This window comes from Ambystoma mexicanum, chromosome 11, assembly GCF_040938575.1.
Source record: "Ambystoma mexicanum isolate Mex_15411 chromosome 11, UKY_AmexF1_1, whole genome shotgun sequence".
NCBI lineage: Eukaryota > Metazoa > Chordata > Amphibia > Caudata > Ambystomatidae > Ambystoma > Ambystoma mexicanum.
In genome coordinates, this window is record NC_090934.1 from 1,407,991,132 (window position 1) to 1,407,997,627 (window position 6,496).

The following is a 6,496-nucleotide window of genomic DNA, read 5'->3' on the forward strand; positions in this document are numbered from 1 at the left end:
TGGAGGTGTTTGTGTGGTTTTTTAATCGTTTTTGACTAGTGTATGCTATTCTGGTGGGTTCCTCTTGTGTTTCTTGTGCTTCTCACCCCATTTGTCTGAGCTGGCCTGCATCTAGAGAGTGCAGTCCATTAGGTGTAGTCCTTGGTTTGTTTCTGGCTTTCTTCCTGTCCCCACCCTCCCCCCCTTGCAATTGGTTGGAACAGTCAGGTGTGTCTCTGCCTTTGTTCTTGGCAGCCATTTCCCCTTGCCTTCTGGACTTTTTTCCATTTCTATGCCGCACCTATGTGATCTCTCCCCTGCCCCTTGTCTGTGATTGGCTGTTTCCCTCCAGGAAGTAGGCTCTTAACCACACCCCCTAGGGCTGCCCACTGCCTGTGCAGCCTCTAAGGGTCCCAAGGCAAAGGCCAGCTCCCAAAGAAGCAGCTCCAGACTGTGTTTGCCTGAGAAGCCAGTAGCCAGCCATCAACGAGCAGCGACTGACAAGGTAAGTGTGGTCTGGGTGGGGAGTACAGCAATCACTGTACTCCAAAAAGCCCTGCCTCTCTTATTACCTACACAACATACGCATACCAAAATCAGCCACCTAGTGAAGAATACCTCTTCACTGCTGTGTAACAAACGCTCAGAGGTGTCATTCACTGTTGTGTACCATACTTAGGCATTCGTCATCTATTGAGATAACTCTAATCTAGGTGTTTGCACTTCTGCTGTGCCTCCAATGTAGGCATTCTCATTCTGTCCTGATGAAGTTAAGCCATCTGTCACACTCAGATAGAATTGTAATTGGTTTTTTATAACACGCTTAATACCCAGAGGTTTCTAAGCGCAGACACGGGGTTCGAACCTGTGTTGCTCCGCGTCGTCTTGCTTCCAAGGCTATCCTCCCGAGACGAGAAGAATTGTGAAGATTAACATTGCATCACATCTAGACAGAATTGTGAAGATTAGCATTGCGTCACTTCTAGATACCTGTAATGCTAGCTTGCGTCACATCTAGACAGAATTGTGTAGATTAGCATTGCGTCACTTCTAGATACCTTTAATGCTAGCTTGCGTCACATCTAGACAGAATTGTGTAGATTAGCATTGCGTCACATCTAGACAGAATTGTGAAGACTAGAATTGCCTCACATCTAGACAACTGTAATACCAGCTTGCGTCACATCTAGCTAGAATTGTGAAGATTAGCGTTGTGTCGCATCTAGACAGCATTGTGAAGACTAGCATTGCGTCACATCAAGACAACTGTAACACTAGCTTGTGTCACATCTAGACAGAATTGTGAAGATTAGGTCTGCACATAGTGACCAGCAATCACTGTCCCCCATTAGGCTGTCTGACCCTATCATATCTCCTGTCTCCAATAGCATTTAGCCTGGCTGTGCCAGCTAGCTATACCTCGTATTCAGCCTGATTGTGCCAGATAGCCATACCTCATATTCACCCTGATTATGCAGATAGCCATATCTCGTATTTAGCCTGATTTTTGTAAGATTGTGCCACATTGAAAGACCCAGTTAAGCGTTTTTCTCCCATTATCCAGGTATCCCAACCTCAGGTGCTACTGTATTTGACTGTTGAAAGACCCATTAGGTGTCTTCTCCCATTATCCAGGTGTCCCAAACCTACTGTGCTACTGTATTTGACTGTTGAAAAGATCGATTAGGCGTTTTCTCCCACTATCCAGGTGTCCCAAACCTAGGTACTACTGTATTTGTCTGCTGAAAGACCCAATGGGCGATTTCTCCCATTATACAGGTGTCCCAAACCCAGTTACCACTGTACTTCACTGCCTAGACATCTAGGTACCAGTCTATTTAGTGTCCTCTGCTGTACCCCAGTAAGGTTATAAACAAGAAAAGGGGGTCCTGCCTATGTGGTTTCTAATCTACTGCACTTTATTCTAATGCAGTTATTATTTCTTATAGGGCTGTCTGCCAGCATATCATTAGCTGGCAAGCAATGCCTTGCTGTGTACAGAAAATACAGTGGAAAACTCAAAAGAGAATGGTGCTCAGTTTATTACTCATGACTGACCCATTTTTTTTGTGTTTTAAAATATATGCACTTTGTAACATATGTGAAAAGCGCACAACTTGAAAGTCACAGAATGCAGTGCATATATGCATATTTTACAAATGATTTGTAGAGTAAGGCTAAAGAACATCAGACATTTACTTTATGCTAATCTACATAACAAAACTCAACATAGGCATTGCATCATGCCTTTGCAACTTGTCACATAATTTGAAAAACATACAGATGTCAAATGCAGTCACAACAGTGTTTGTTATTTTCACAGGTGAACATGGAGTTCCTAAATAACACCAAATGCATTACTTTGAGTGGCTTTGACATGCGAAAGTTCCAAGTACAGAAATGTTCTAGTGTCTTTTATAGATGAAAATATATTCACTATATTTCATCTAGGTGATATAACCTGCACAAGGTTTACTTTAAACCAAAAGTCAATTTTCAGCCAGGCTAGAGGGTGACCTTAAAAAGTCCTTCTGGGGGCCACCGAAAAAACAGTGCCCAACTACTGGGCCCAGGCAAACCCTGGGGAAACTGCAACACAACTTCAGGAACCCATAGAGATCCCTTAAAAATTCCCAAACGGGTACTACACTTGATCTTAGCCAAAAGGCCGAGAAGCGAGTAAGGTGTCTCTCCCATCACCCAGCTGTTCCCAAATCCAGGTGCCACTGCATTCAACCATTCATTGTTACCCCCCCACCCCATAATGTAGATTCTAAAGCGCCTTACTTACTACTGTAGTACCCTTTGTTAGGCGCACCTTCTCCCCCTTTGCTATCGCTAAGGCACTCCACAACAAACGTTCGACCTCACAGTTGTCCTCACTCTCCCCCTATCATCCTCCTCATCCCCCATGCCCTCCCCCCTCTGGGACTCGCCGCGCTGCTCAGACATTTGCTCCAGAGGGACCACGAATAATGCGACCATGCTGTCCACATTGGACAAAGAGAAAGAATGCTGCAGCCGAACTACATCAAAGCATACAGTATGTATACCTTACATCACGTCTGTGGACACAGGCCGCAGGCACAGCCATCCATCCATGCACCATAGAATTCAGCTATGGCTATGCTATTCCGGTCTAGCAGCGCACATAGCCGTCCACACAGAAACCCCTGACGTACCTCAACACCTCTGCCACTAGCATACAGTTACTACCAACAAAAATAACATTTGGTATAGCTGGGCACACATCGAGTCTTCAGCAATAGCACTCTATCCTAAACCACCAACAGTGCCCACCCACCTGCCTGATCTCTGGGCTGCTTACTCGTGCCTAAGCAGCCACCTAAGTCCTAAGCCGGGGAAAATGCACACAACCATCTCTTAATCTAAACTCTTAGAACCTCCTACACATTGACTGCGGTCACTGAGGGCGTTCCAAGCACTAAGCGCATTGAGGCTATACAAATGGGGATAGAGCGCTATATAAATAACAAATACAATACAATCATCATAACATATGTCTATGAATGTTAGAGTCCTGATTTCATCTAGTGAATCTGACGGCAGCACCAATCCATCAGGTGAGGACCCAGATGTGTTAGGTTTTGAGATTGAGGAAGTGAAAACTGTTCATTACAAGTATGGCAGTGCATGAAAAAATTGGGGGTTACAGAATTATCACCACTTTTCTCGCACCGCCATACTACGAGTATGGCCCTGGAGTGGGGTATTTACCTCCAGCATCCAGCTGGAGGTAAATCCTCCCACTTTCTGCTAAAAATCGGCAAAATGACTGCAGCTTTAATTCCGCCGGTGGTAATTCCGCCAACAATGCCACATGGACCCCAATGGACTCTCACAAAAAATGGGGATTAACTCTGCCACCGCCACTTGTAATTCAGCCGGACCAAGTAGCGGTAACGGTAATTCCATTGGGCGGTATTCCAGCAGATTTACTGCCGGAATACCGCCCAACTCGTAATGAAGCCCATAGTCTTTAAGGTGCAATACTTTTGCTACACTCCAATCATAGTGCACCTAGACCGAACTTTGCTCATTCAGGTAAGTGGACAATATTGAAACAGAGGTCCATAACTTGAAGTTTTTACTCTACACTAAAAAAATGTATGATTCCTTAACTGCCTCACAATTATTTTTTGTCTGGATCTCAAGGTGGACCTTTGGAGCGAAAAGAGATTTTTTTTGTTTAACCTTTATTTATTATTGCACACAGAAAAGGCATAGACACATTTGGTGAGAATTCCAAACATTAAAGCATATGAGGTTAATTTTGTATCAATCCGGGTCCTCGGCTCTTTTTTTTCTTCAGCGTCCCATTTTTACTTGGTGTTTGGTTCACTTTATCTTTAGCCAGCCTTCTTCTCTAAACAACTCCCATCATTGGCCAAATCAGGATTGTGCGCGTTATAAACATTCGATTCATTGTGGAGGTCAAGAACCTCTCCCAACGGCATGGAAGTTCTTAATGAATAACTGCCTGAATTTTCTTAAGGGTGTATCTGCTCGATACACACATACGTCAACATACTGCCCTGCGACCATCATATATACTTTGAATTAAGGCGTTTATCTCCCTTCTAGGATCTCAAAGGAAAATAGCTAGCATGGGGTGTCAATAGTCTCTGATGATTAACACCAGTTTTAGAGTCTTTAAAATAGATCCGATCAAAAGATTTGAAGAAAGGACGTATCTTACTTTGTCTTATGTTTGTGAGCGGATTTGAGGGGACGGCGTGGAAAGCAGGAGAAATAACGACCGTAGAGTGTGAACGGTATCAGCGTGAGAGTTGCTTGTTGAATCAGTGTTCTTATCACCGAACTGCGCTTCACAGTAAATCCTGACAGGTCCACAGGTGGCAGTTGACAATGAATGTGGCAAAAATCTCTCCTCGTGCAGATGAATGACCCCATCCTCATCTGGTGGCATCCCCCGCGTGCCCGGTTTTAGGGACCGTCTGTTCAGCGGACTCAGGCCAGTACCCTTGCTTCTTAAATTATAAGCCATAATTCCCCTCTAAATGCTGCAGAAAGGGATATACCCTATATATTCCGTAAGCCAGTAACAAGAAAAGCCTACTTCACTGATTCAAATATTCTCAGTGCGTTAATATCCATGGTAACAGATAAAACCAAATCAGCCTTACCTTCATGTGATGTGGAGACCTCGATGACCATCCATTTCATTCCATAATGGAGAAACGAAAGCCTCCACTCAGACTAAATGATATCAACAGAGCGCTGCCATTCCAGGGACCATCCCAGACAAGCGAGCAGAGGGCAAGCGTGGAGAGCAACCTCCAGTGCAGCCACAAGCAATCCAAACCTCCAAAACCAGCCTGGGCCCTCAGCTGTACGTGCTGTGGCCTGCTCTTAAGATTCACTTCCCCAGCAGCCAAAACAGACTGTACCCTCAGTCGTACGCACTAACGCTCAACACTTAAGGTTTTAAACACACTAGAAGCACGTTGCCCCAAAATGACGCGGAAAAGCACTACAATTCGCAGCACCAGCAACTGAAGCACTCTGCACCTGTAGTCGCGCACGCGGACACTCTGTGCTCTTAAGGTTTCTAACCAGTGGTCTTCAAAGGATGGGTCAGGCCCAGGATGGCCGGGAGGGGGCGGGGGGCTTTTCAAAAAGGGAGTGCAGTGTCTGATTTTACCTTAAATTAAAATTATAAGCCGATATGGCATCTGGGGGTCAGTGGGGTGCGTGAACCTTATTGTTACTCATTTGGGGCTCAGCATAAAAAAAGTGTAAATATCTCTGTTTTAAACACATGTTAAAGCACGTTCTCCCAAAAGGGCGCAGAAAGGATCCATGATCTAAAGCACCAGCGGCCAAAACGGCCTGAGCTTAGAATTGTTTAGGTTCACTTTTTTGGGGTGGTGTGTACACTACGCGTGATCAAATAAGTTCAAAAAATACCTGGAATAGTTCTTGTTCAGTATTAGGGGTGTACCGAACTTCGGCTTCGAGTAAGTATTCGGCCGAATTCCGGCTGAAAAAAAGCTATTCGGCTCCGGCCGAATAGTTTCTTGCTATTCGGCTCTTGCCGAATACTTTGACATTATCATTTGAATACAATGCAACATGAAAACAGAAAGGCAAATATAGACTTCAGTTTGCAAAACTGAATAGAATTAGACCGGATAAATTGCTATCACACAGCTGAAAAATATCTTTTATTGTAATCTGCTCTTTAAAGCATGTTTTGTTACAGACTCTTAGACAAAAAAGGTGCTCATCTTTTATACTTCGCCTGCAACAATACAGGAACATCTTTTGTTTTGGCTAATGTTCATATGCAATGTGCACTTTTTTCAGTTGGAAAAAACATACTGAAAGAAATGTAAATAGATACTTTCAGTTCCTGTCATGTCACTTCCCATTGCATACGTCGTAGTCCCCCTTTTCTTTTTTTAAGGACTTGGGTCCTGAGTTTAACATTATCTGATATTTTATCAGGAATTATAAGTTGCATATGTTTGTG

At 44.0% G+C, this 6,496-nt stretch overlaps 1 pseudogene; it reads right to left on the reverse strand.

Annotated features, from left to right (window-relative positions):
- Positions 1 to 2,592: 2,592 nt before the first annotated feature.
- Positions 2,593 to 2,659, reverse strand: LOC138505333 (U2 spliceosomal RNA; annotated as a pseudogene).
- Between the last annotated feature and the right edge of the window lie 3,837 nt (positions 2,660 to 6,496).